We start from the raw sequence: 13,527 nt of genomic DNA, 5'->3' as shown, positions 1-13,527 counted from the left end.
GCAAGTCCCTGATCTTCTCTGAGCTACATTTTTCTTATCTGCTCTGCTTCTCTCCCTGGAATTTTACACATCACATAAAGCAATGCATGTGAAAATGCTGCTCAAATTGTAAAAGACCACATAAATATGTGGCAGAGCTTTCAAAAAATATTTTGCTTGATTGATATAGAGACACTTGCAAATTTGCACAGAGGCTCCAACTTTCAACCTTGAAATTGATTGTGTTCCCAAGAGAATCTCCTGTTTCAAAGTTTAACGATTAGAGATAATTGTGAGTCTGAATGTCTTAAGTAGCAAAAATACATTATAACTACTATTTTATTCCTTTAAAGGCAGACATAGTAAAGTTTGCTTCCATTTTGTACTTAAAGATTGCAATAAATAATTATGATCAATTGTGACAACAGAAACTTAAATTTGTGTTTCTTTCAAATTTTCAATTGACTGATACAGTCAAGATATTTTTGACAGACTGGTGAATGAATGCAAATTAAATAGATTATTGTAAAAAACCTTAGTTTTTGAATACACTTTCTTCTTTATTCAACAGGCAAGGAGTATGCTAAGATTTAGAATTTCAAAAATGGAGTTACTATCCCTGAGATACAATTAGTGTTCACATTAGAAGGTAGGGTGGAAGAAAGAAAATTTTCCACCAGTATCTCAGATGTTAGGAATTGGAATAAGTAACCTCTATGACCAAATTTTATTGGCTGAATCTTTGGTAGTTTACCATTGCATCTTAAATCATTTCCTTTACATTTTAAGTTATGTGAAGGTGCTTGAAATGTACACACTGAGGAAGTAAACGTTTTGGAGACTAGATAAGAATTGAAAAGTGTGCTAGGTAGGAAGAGCGGTCTTTTATACTCTGTGGAAATTGTGAGTTCATGGATAGAACAAAGCAGTGTTTGCTGATTTTATTTATTAATGACTTCTACACACCCTGTTGAAAAGTGAACAATTTTCTTTCTTCATAATATCACATAGTAAATACATAGCATTTTAGAAGAGGAAAATACTTTAAAGGCCCAATGTCCTTGTTTCATAGATAATATAATATCTAACATTTACAAAGAAATTTACAATTTCTTCCAGATAACATGATTTTATAGAATCTTCAGAACTCTATTATTATCCTCAATTAAAAATGAGGAAATGGAGACTCAGAGAGCTTAAATGACTTGTCTTAGGTCACAGAGCTAATAATAATGATAATGATGATGATGGTGGATAATATTAATTGAGCACTTTATGCCAAGACCTCCTCATGCAGGATGATGTTTAATTCTCATGGTAGTCCTATTACCTCATAATACATGACAAGTTGGAATTATATATCAGTGCTAAGAAACTGATATAACTGATTTACTTTTTTAATGACTACTCTTCTATAGACACAACTTAAATATTGAATGAAATTAATGTGATTTGATGTTTTTAGCCTGTATAAGCCAACTGATCGAGTAAATAGTATTCTCATTTTACAGATGAGAAAATTTGGTGAATTAATAGTATAGTAATAATAGTATAACAGTATAGTAATAGCTACCATAATAGTACAGTAATGGCTAATGCTGACAAGCAGAAGCAAGAATCTGGTTCTTCCCAACAGACCAGGTTCCCTTTTTCTCATTTGCATACCAGAGTGTTGGGTGGACAATTGGCAAGTAGGAGCCAAAATTAAGGACAAAGAGGTACCAAGTACCCCATATTCTGAATACTGGAGACCAGGCATCGCTAGCAGGGTTTAATAAGAGTCAGACAAACTGCCTCTGCATCCCCCTGCTCTGCCCCCCACACCCCACCCCACCGTCTGAGACTGAACCACTCCTCATTCCCAATCCATTGAAAATTTCAACTAGACTAGGGAATATGGACGTGTTCTTAGAGTAGTAAGTCTTTGGCCTAGTGGAAAGTGCTGTGGCACCCTCTTTGAAACCAGAGGGGGTGCTCTGAGGACCATCTGCAGAGGTTGGCATTAAAAGAGGAGAATGATATTTTATTTCTTAGTCATCACACCAGTGCCTGTGCAAGTAAGGGAACAGAAAATCAAAGTGACATGATGGGGCATGGAGAGGTGAGGCAGTGGAGCAGACTGTGCCCACCTGATGGCATGGCAGCAATGTGTGGGTTTCCTAGGGGTCAAGAAGCCTCCATGGGAAGCAACTGAACTTGAGCTGACTTGCCAGTAACCTACACAAGAGGCTGTAGGGATAATTCTAAGAGTAACAGCCGAGGGGATATTAAAGGGCAGGGTGGAGACTTCAGCCTGGGAAGGCTCCTTATAAGTCCCTAAGGAACACTTACACATGTACCCAGTGTGGAGATGTCTGCCACACAGAGGCCAATATGCAGTGTTAACCACGAGAAGGCCACAATGCAGCACAGAAGTAGACATTAGTCTCTTTCTATCTATGCTTCCACTATAAGCCCAGATCCCCAAGCCACCACTCAAAGGTGAAGGCAGGAGGAGTAAAGGAGACCAAAACCCTTCTCCATTGTAGGGTCTGGCCATACGTGCCTGAGCTACAGGAAGGGAGGAGCTGAAAATGAAGTTTTTAATTGGACTGGACTCCTTTATAATGTAGTCATTTCAAAGCTGGGAGTTGCCCAGGATGTTGTTAAGGGATGGGAAAGGAATATTCAGCAGAGCAAACTAGAAAAAAAGTAGTAACTAGAAAAAAAGAAAAAGACATTTTAGTTTGTACTCTACTGAGTTCAGGCTGTTTGGAATGGATATTACGTATGCTTCAAAAATGTGTGTAATAACTGCAGCTTACCCACACAGCTTTGCATTCTTTTCAAATATACAGAAAATTTTATGGGATGATGTTGTCAGGAACCAAGTAGCATCTTTAAAATCTTCCATTATTGCGTGTCCAAGGGATGAAATTGAGAAAACCCAGCAAAAAAGGCAGCCCTATCCTTTCTTCTGATTTTATCTTTTGCCACAGCAGGTATCTTGGCGTCTGATCTACCAGAACGAAGATCTGTGATTCCAAGCCAGGTAGTTTACTTTTGCATAATAAATCCTGACTGATAGATGTAAACTGTCAATATTTAGTAAGTGCCTTCTGTGATAAATACCATAGGGATTAAAAGTATATAAAAATGGTCCCTACTTTCAAGGAGTTTACAATCTTGATAAACATATACTCATCAAAGATAGGACAGTATCTGACAAGTGCCAAATGAACGGAAGTGACATCTAACATACCATATAAATTTAGATTGCCTAGGGATTCTCTTGCAGGGGTCATCAGGTCAGAAAAGTTGAGACTTCAACAGTGCCATGAAGGATGGATAAGAATAAAATCAGCAGAGACTAAAGGACTGCGACCTGAGCAAATGGGCAGAGATCAGGGTAGTTTGGAAGTCACATTTGAGGACATTGAATCCCCCCAGACAAATTCTGCATCAGCCTACTTTTCTTTGAAGGTACTGAGCTGCAAACTCAAACAGGTTAAAAAATAAAGGGCATTTACGCATATTAATTAGCTTATTTAATTGAAGATAATTAGAGGCTTCAGAGTTGAGCTAATTAGACCTATAGTTCCATTTCTCTGTGATTTTCATAGCCCTCTTTTTACCTTCAGCCTGGCGTTCTTAGTTACAAGATGATTCTTCAGGTGTATGAGTTATCTATTGCTGCATAACAGATTACCTCCAAACTTAGTGGATCAAGCAATAAACACTTATTATCTCACAGTTTCTGTGTAACAGGAATCTAGGCATGGCTTAACTGAGAGGGGCTCTGTCTCAGAGTCTCTCACAAGGCTGTGGTGATCAAGATGCCAGCTTGGCTGTGATCATCTGAGGCTTCACTGGGATGGATAATCCACTTCTAAATTCACTCATGTGGCTGTTGGCTGGAGGCTTCCGTTCCTTGTCATATGGAATTTTCTATGGGTTTCTTATAACATGGCAGTTGGCTTCCCCCAGAGCAAGTGATAGAGAGAGAGAGAGAGAGAGAGAGAGAGAGAGAGAGAGAGAGAGAGAGAGAGAGAGAGAGAGGAGGAAGAGGAGGAGGAGGAGGAGGAGAAGGAGCAGGAGAAGAATGGAGGGGAGAGAACCCAGTATGTTATAACGTAGTTTTAGAAATGACGTACCATCACTTCTGCCCTATTCTGTTGGTCACACAGACCAACCCTAGTACGTTGTGAGAGGGGGATTATACTAAAGTGTGAATATCAGGAGGCTGGAGTCATTGGTGCCATCTTGGAGTCTGGGTACCACATCTATATAATTCCTTGTTCATATCCAGAACAAAACAGTTGCTTTTGTTTTAGCCATTGAAGAAAATTTATCAGATTTGCTCTGATTGTACCATCCTGAAACCAATCATAGCAACTGGGTGAATTGGTTTAGGGATAGAATGAAATAACTGGCTTAGGCAAATTAGGATCCACCTAGAGCTGGCGATGTGGTTTGCTGCCACTCAGACAGCATGGTTGCTCTACAGAAAAGAGTGGATAGTAGTATGTTGGGCAGGCACCCACAGAGTTCTCTATAGTCTACCTGTGGCTACTTAGCATCCGTACATATTCTCCTTCCTACCCACACATGGTTATATTTACAAACTCTCTCCAATGGGAGACAATCCAAAGTCTAATTTAAGCTTTAAGTCCAGGATCTCTGTGTGTTGTTCCATACTCTTTACAGTCTAACAATCGAAGGGGTCCACTTCCAGTACAACCAATATCCAACTGTGGAGAAAAAACAGGATAACTTCAATAAAACTCTCTTTTAAGGAAAAAAGAGGCTCGGATAAAATACATAGCTTTGCCTGGTGCACAGCATGTATCACATCCCACTGGACAAGAATTTTAAATTCTCCTTTCCCTGGCTGGAAGACAGAGTCTGGGTAGAGAGGGTAGGAAGTAAGGTCCCAGGCAGTAATCGCTGCCAGATTGTTGAAGACCTTTTAGGATTTTAGCCTGTGGGCAATGGAGAAAGAAAGAAAGAATCATCGAGGGTTTTTGACTACGGTAGTGATGATCAAAATTGCTTTGGTAAAATTAATTTAGAGGTGCTATGCAGTGTGAATTTGCAAATCCCCTTAAAATAATGCCCTGGATACAAGTTTCCTCTTATAAACTGAAAGTGATGCTTGAAAAAGAAATGCTAACAGATTCCACAGTAAAGTCCACGTAAATCCTAGGTTTTTTCTCTTTCCAAATAGAAATTATAAGTTGTTTCTAGGCACCTGCATAGAACAAACAGAGTGGTTCATATTGTGCCATTTCCCTGGCATTAATTCCAAATTAGAATGAATGACCTCTAAGAAAAGGTTTGTAATAGAAGGTAGAGTTGCTAGATAAAGAATGACAGGGGGGTAAGTTTAATTTGAAAAAGTGAGAAAAAAATTAGAAGGGAAAGCATTTTTTTAGATAACAATAACCCTTCATTTACCTGTACATGGTGGAGAAAATAATAAAAAATTACTGTTTACATTATTTTACTACTATAAATCTTATGTAAGTGAACAGGTTATAAGTTTGTATAGGCTGTGAAAACATTTGTATTTTGAAAAAGAACGAAAGTTGGGGGGTAAGTGAAGACGTGAGCCTACAGCATCACCTGCTATTGTGTGGGGCCTTTACCAGTTCAGGATATGAAGGAATATCTTCTTCATAGTCAAAAAACCTATGGGACTTCTCAGAGGGCCTGGAAGAAATCTAAGATGGAGGGTGGTGAAAAAACGGATTATTCCTATTTGAAATTGCAGGTATTAGGATTGAATTTGTATTTGACTTATTCCTGAGAAACACATAATAGAAATACCCCCACAATCAAGTTGTTTTTTTCTCTAGTCTACAGACTTGAGTGAGTATGGGTGAGTGAAATGTATAAAAGAAAACATTTTTGAGGTAGGAATAGATTCATCACTGAGTTTCCCTGCCAAATTCAGAATTAGATAGTGGAAAAATTCTATTTATTTTGAGTTTGTGAATCTGCCAGCAAACTGTTGGGAAAAATAAAGACAAGCCAGATGATCACTTGGGCTATGGAATGAACCATACATGACATATGACTGAAATTTTTTAGAGAAAAATATAGTTTTTCCTACTTTTATTTCCCTTCTTTTATTTTACTTTGGAGTCCTTAATAACTTTGATTTGCAGCATGCTTTTCTATTGTACTGAACTATAGTAGCAAAATGGAAAATACAGCGTATTACAATGTTGAAATCAACCTTAAGAGTCAGGAAACTGAAAATATCAAGTTTCCATAGTAACACTAATTTAGTCAGATCACACATGTTGTTTCTGAGCCATTAGTTTACTCTTATGATGTTAAAAGAACATAATATTTATTCTGTAATGTGGTTTAGTTAATATTACAATGCGAAACAATTTCATATTTTCTGCATGTACATTTTAAATCACTTTATTTATGATAGACTTGACATTTGAGTGCTTGTACTATTTTGGAAAATGTAAAAACATTGTAAAAGTTTTTTTTTAATTTCTGAAGTTAATTAAACCAGAAATCATGAACCTATCATGATTTAGAAAGATATAAGGTAATGAATGATGAACTGGATTTTGAAAGCTTGCACCAGGATTTTTTGCTGAATTTATGCGAATTTATTTGGTCTTCCAAGCTGGGTAGCTTTGATGTGATCTGATTGTAGTTTCCACAGTTACCATATTCTATCTGGTGTATCCTTGATATCTACTAGAAATTTGTCCCAAGTTCTTTTTTAATTCCCAAATTGATGAATACTACTATGGCTCTGTCTGTTGGCTGACTTTTGGGGCCCACTTTTCCCGAAAGAAGCTTTTTCCTCCACAACTTTATGGGAGTTACTCCAAAGATAATGATCTAGAAAAGGGAAAATCTGCCTTTTCAGTGGGCCCTGTCCTGGTGCACACACAAAACACATTTTCACAACTGGTCCTCACATACTGGTCTTGTATGGTGTGTAGTTCAAATTTGTTTCTTAGTAAAATAACAAAAACTACAAGTCATAGTTTCATGGTCCACTCATGATTATTACATTGATTTTCAGCTGTTAAATAACCTTACATTCCTGGGATAGATCCTACTTGACCACAGTATATAATTCTTTTTGTATGTTGCTGGAGTTGGTTGGCTAGTATTTTGTTGAGGATATTTACATCTATATTCATAAGTGATATTGATCTATAGTTTTATCTTCTGCTGACATTGTGAATATTAGAGTGTACTCTATACAAGTTCTCATTCAGTGCGCTCAAATTAATAAAAACAAGTTAATTCAATGAAAAATGACTCATGCTTTTTGATATATATTGTGACTATGAATACAATTTATTTGGTTGACTGGCTTGATTGCTTCTTGCCTATCTGAACATAAGTAATGCTAGAAATTGAATTCAATTCAAGAAGTATTTGTTGAATGCTTATGCTAGGCATTGTGCTAGGTACCAGCGATATACCGATGAGCAATGAATTGGTAGTAGCAGTAATAGTATTAGGTTGGTGCAAAAGTAATTGCGGTTTAAAAAGTTAAAAATAATGGCAAAAACTGCAATTACTTTTGCACCAACCTAATAGTAGTACAGTAGTAATAAGTTGCATAGTGGGTAAAAGTACTTGAATTTGATGCCTACCTCTACTACTTCCTAATTGGTAGGCCACAGGCAAATTACTTAACCTCAGTTTCCTCATACATGAAATGTGGCTATAAATAGCATGTAATTCATAGGATTGCTGTAAGGATTAAATTAAGTAATATGTTTAAACAGTACTGGCAGTTGGTAATCACTACATACAGTTTAGCTATTATTACTATTTTTATTATTATTATTATTAGCTTTTCATGTGCCAGAACTTACTTACATGACTTCATTTAATTTTCATAACAACCCTTTTGAGGAGGTTGGTATTACCTCCATTTTTATAGCTGAGAAACCTGGGCTTATAGAGGCTAAGTAACTTGCCTGAGATCATTGATGTGTTGATTGGTGGAAGCCGAATTAATTCACACCCAGAATATGCTTGACTGTCAAGACAGTGTTCAAATATATTACTCTATCTAGCCTATCCCTGGCTTAAAGGAGCTCTCACCGACTTTTTCCCAGGAAACCCTGTCCAATAACTAGCTTAGATTCTTCTAAGTTTCCAGAGAAAGACTTTTGGTGCCCTATTCCAGTAACTTGTTCCCCTAAAGTTCGTTAGAAAAAAAGTCTATTGCACTTGAACTTTATTTCTTCCTTAGGATGGAGAAGAAAACATATTTACCCATGTGGCAACCTAAGTCCATACAGTCCAGTATTTTCTCTTATTGATACTTAGAGAATTCATTGTTCAGTGGGGAAAAACAGAAATTATATAGGAAAGCTTTGTTGTTCTGCATGTCTCTTTAATGTTAAAAAGCTCAGGTGTAGAACTGAATCTTTTGTTGTCTGTTTGGATACTCTTTCTGCTCTTGACTTTGATCCTGTTTCAACATTATTTTTCAGGGCCTTCTAACTGCCTGCTCATGGGTTAGATTCCCACCTTGCTATAGTTTTTAAATGCTCTCAGTTTTCACACAACATAATGGGCATAAGAAAGAGGTCTTGGGAAGGTGGGAAGAGGGTTAATAATTGTGAAGGCAAAGGTATAAACATTTAGGATCAAAGTAAGCTCACAACTTCTCTTGTGTAGAAATAACTTTCCTGTGGTTAAATAAATAAATAAATAAATAGCCTATCATTTCCGGGGAAAGATGACAGAACTTTGGATGCTGAGGCATCAGGGGAAGGAATTTAAGTAGACTGAGACAAAAGAAAGCGATGCAGAATGAAGGTAGGGTAACTATTGGGCTTCTACCAAGAGACATCCCAGGACTTACCAGTAGTCTTATATGCCTTTTATGATGTAGAAAACCAACCTGCTTCTCCTAAGAGAATAAATTATTCAACATTTCCTTTATTTCCCCCTATCCGGTGACTCCTATAGGTAATGTTTTTAAACCCTAGATCAAGGGATTGGGCTAATGTTGCCTCCTAAAAATAAAGCCTATGAACAGTATATACTTAGAATTGAAGTTCTCTGTGAAAGATGGATGAATACTGAAAACCAGGCAATTTTCTGAAAGGAAAAAAAAAAAGTCTTTATTTTAAAGTAAAAAAATTCCAGTGCATATCAAGTATGACACAAAGCTGATACCCACCCAGTGGCCAGATATGTTTTCCTGAGGGATTTCATTGTGTTTATTCCTCTAGCATTTTTTCATTCCTGACTTTTGGGGTGGCCCTTCTGTGAAGAGTTTCCTCATCCCAGCTGTTATGATGTTTAATCTAGAGTTGCCAACTTCTGATCTGGCGGTTCCAAGACAGGGTGAGGAAAACAAAGCTTTTCAGTATTTCTGAATCCTGTCCCCCACCCGCATTGGAATTAATGCTTTCATCTCTGGTCAATCCTAAATTGTTTTCAACCCTAGCTTCATCTCTTCTCTCCCCCGGAATAGCAGAGCAATTACTAATGGTAAAGATCCATGTCCATGTCCAATGTTCACATTACTTATGCCCCACGCAAATCTTCATTTATTTCTCTTTTCCTTTTCTATCCCTCTCCTTCCCTCCACCCAAGTAAATTATGGTAGTTTTCTTTGGGGGAAATATTTACTTGAAAGAACTTTTTTTTTTTCTCAATATAAAAATTAGATTTTGGGTTTTAAATTAACTAGGGTGTATTTTTTCTTAGGAAAAACAGGCTATTCTTTAAACAAGATAATCATCTGGTTTTGATCCTAATGTTAGTCCATGGGAGGGCCTGACACTTCCAATAAAGCAAGTTGTGGCATTTCATTTTAGAGACACAAAGATGACTACTCCCCACTCCCTCTTGCCCTTGGCCTGAATTGTTTAATGATAAGGTGGAGTGCTCCTGACCCATCTTGTGTTTTATACCTGGCCTGCTGCAGGACTAGGCAGATAAGGAATTAGGGGTAAGCAGCATTAACACTTGAAGGCTGAAAGCAAGGTATAGATATAGATGAAGAAACAGCCCCTTTTACCAAATGTGGAAAGGCATAAATTTCACAGTACTGTTCCATGTTGCTTTCTTCTGGTACATTCAACATGGCTATCTACTGTGAATGAATCTACATCTGGCAATGGAAAGTATTTAGGAGATCAAGTGGTTCTTTGGTTCTCCTAGTATCCCCAAGTGTCTGGTACAATATGGCTGTTCCCACATGGCTTTGTTTAAAAACCCCACCCTCAGAGCCCCCACAGATTTGCTTTTAGGTAATACCCCATGCTCTGAATATTTTTCTTGACCTTATCATCCATGGTAAGGATGGCAATCCACTACCCTGAAGTAATTTAGTGTCCCCTTCCCTTATACATATCTGTTCCCAGTCATGTACAGTTAGCTAGCTGGTTGGAAAAATATTAGCATTAACGTAATATTTTGCATTAACAATAGGAATCTTTTAGAATTAATTCCTTATCCCTAAAGACACTCTGCTACTGCAATAAATTAGTGGAAATTTCAGATGATGTCTGGCTAATTGGACAGGTGTCTAGAGTAGGCTGACCATCTAGTGTCCTATAGGATCTTATGCATAAGGTCAAAGCCACCTTTGAAACTTCACTTGTTTTCTATTGAGAAAAATTCCTATTACTTCCATCAAAAGGGCATAATGAAAGCTTGAAAGAAAAATGAAGATTTGTACAGAAGGCAGGATGGGTCCTTATGTTAAAGCTGTTTTAACAAAACAATTCGAAGATTAAGTGGTGTCCCCAATATTTCACAGCAGTCTGGATGAGAAAAACACAGAGCCCTATTGTTATTGTTATATTACTCTACAGCTTTTTGTATTCTTTTTCTATTCTGGACTTTTGACACCTCTTATTCATGTGTTCTCTTTCTGTCTCACCTGTATTATTTATATTTTTGTTTCCATATATAAGAGAATAGTCCTTCCAAATAGTCAACATTCCTATAAAAGGCTTTTGTTTGTTTGTTTGTTTTGTTTTGTTTTAAATATGAAGGCAGGAATTTACTTTTGGTAGAATGGAAAATATTCAGGAGATCCAAGTCACATTTATACTATTATTGATATTGACATTGCCTGACTCATCCCTGAAATAACAGATATGGTGGAAACCTTTTATAAATAAAGCTTGTGTTAAGTGGATTCATATATCTGACTCACAGACTAGACATGACTTCTTTGGAATTTTTGTGTGTATGAAAATAAACTTTGTGCACCATACACCTGTATTTGTATAATAACTCACTTCGGCTGAATGTAAGAAAATAATTCCTTCCTGTTAAAACATTAAAACATGCTTCTTAATGGATAACTAAGAAAATGGCCTTATCTATTTAAGATTTTTTTCCTGTAGAGTATATATTCATATTGCTGTTCTTCAAATTAGAAGATAATTAAAAACAGAAACTGATCATTTTTAAATTAGTATCACGGTTTTAAGAAAGATCTTTTCCATTGCTTTTTCATTTTTTTTAAATTAAATTTATTGGGGAGACAATTGTTAGTAAAATTACACAGATTTCAGGTGTACAATTCTGTATTACATCATCTATAAATCCCATTGTGTGTTCATCACCCAGAGTCAGTTCTCCTTCCATCACCATATATTTGATAACCCGCTTTCTCATTTTTATATAAGTTGATTAGCTTCATTTGGCTATTTTACAGATATTAACATTTTCTATTCTTTGATTTGATTAAAATGTGGTAGAAGACTAATGAAGTGTTTCTCTACCCTTTAATTCTTGTCTTAAACCTACACTTATACTTCTTTTCATTTCTTAGAACAGCCTAATAATGATTTGAAATTAGCAAGAGATTTAGAAATTTTCAATGCTTTAGTAACTTTTATGATCAAATAATTACACTTACTACTTCCTTAGATTAATTTATCTGACTATAAATGAGCTGTTGATTAAATTTAGAAATTTAGGAAGCTATTGGAAATATTTTTTTAAAATACCAATTTAATATAAAATTCTACATTATTGGATAACTTTTTATTCTAACCTTGTCTCTATAATACTTCCAATTTATTTTAGGAATTTGAAAAAGAATATCATTATGATGTGCATTCTACAGGTGTTAGACTCAGTGTTCTATATATGTTTTATATATGTATAGTTTGTTATACATATATCTATCTATCTATCTATATATATATATGTCTATTAAGTTAGTTTGTTATCTGTGCTGTTCAAATACTTTGTCCTATTTTTCCTCTTTTTTTTATCATGTACTGAAACATGTTAAATCTCTCAGTATAATTGTGGAATTGTTTATTTCTCTTTCTAGTTCAGTTTTTGCTTTACATATTTTGAAGTCATGTTATCAGGTGCACACAATTCTAATATTGCCTTCTTGGTAATTGAAATTCTTATCATTATGTTTGACACATCTGCTCTACATTTTTTTGTCTTCTTGTTTGCTTTTTTCCAGATTGACCAAGTATATTTCTTTTAAATTATTTTCTTTTTTTCCCCTCTATTAGCTTGGTAGTTATATACTTTAGTTTTATTCACTTAATAATTAGCCTATACATTACAATAGGAATAGTTTACTTATCAAATCTAAAGTTAATAAAAACTTTATCCTTCTTCCAGATATTACAAGCAATTTGGTATTTTGTTTTCCCCAAAGTTGGGGATACCAACTTTATTTTTTCCTCCATTTTTGACTTTTTGGGTAATTTTAAATCTATTACTCCATAGAAATGGAGAAGGCAATTTATAGGAAAACATAATAACTTAATATTGTTAGATACAATTCTTACAACAGTTTTAACTAGAAAATCAAAATTTACTTATATGTCTCTTCCATTGATTTTCAGAGCTGCTAAGGTACATTTCAGTCAGTGCATGAATTCTTATCTTTAGACTTCTAAAGATTTTTTAAATAAGTAGTGAAGTATAAGGGTGAATTTTTTTTTTTTTTTTTTTTTTTTTTTTTAGTTTAGCGTCTTTATTATAATGGAACAATTCCAAGACAAATATATTCACTTATCCTGTGTAGCACCTGGTGGGCACTTCTAATCTGGATTCCTGTATGTCTTTTATTTTGGAAAAATTTATGCCATTTCCTCAATGTTCTCTTTATGGCTCTTCATTAGATATATTTTGGAGACTCCCCATTAGATATATGTTGGAGACTCCCAATTGATCCTCCATATTTTTAAACTGCTTTTTCGTACTTGTGTTTTTACTTCTATCTCACTCTAATAGGCTCTTGGTAAATTGCTCAGTACTCTTCCATTTTATTAATTCCCTCATCTTGATCTCATCTATTAGTTTTAACTAATTTTTTTTCTTCCAGGATTTCTGTTTTTTTAATGGCTATTATCATTTCTTGTACATACACACATATACACACACACGTACATATAGAGGTTGCCAAAAAAATGTACACATTTTAAGAAAGGAAAAAAAACTGTATTGAAATTGTAATACTCAATATATACTGATAACAAAAGATGAATACAAGTCACGTTTTTGATTTCTGCAAGTACAAGAGGTGTTCAAAATGGTTACATACCATCAGCATCCAGACAC

This window comes from Rhinolophus sinicus, chromosome 2, assembly GCF_057876585.1.
Source record: "Rhinolophus sinicus isolate RSI-liver-muscle chromosome 2, RSI-T2T, whole genome shotgun sequence".
In the NCBI taxonomy this organism is placed as follows: domain Eukaryota; kingdom Metazoa; phylum Chordata; class Mammalia; order Chiroptera; family Rhinolophidae; genus Rhinolophus; species Rhinolophus sinicus.
The sequence above is the reverse complement of the archived record's forward strand: the minus strand, read 5'-3'. Positions refer to the sequence as shown.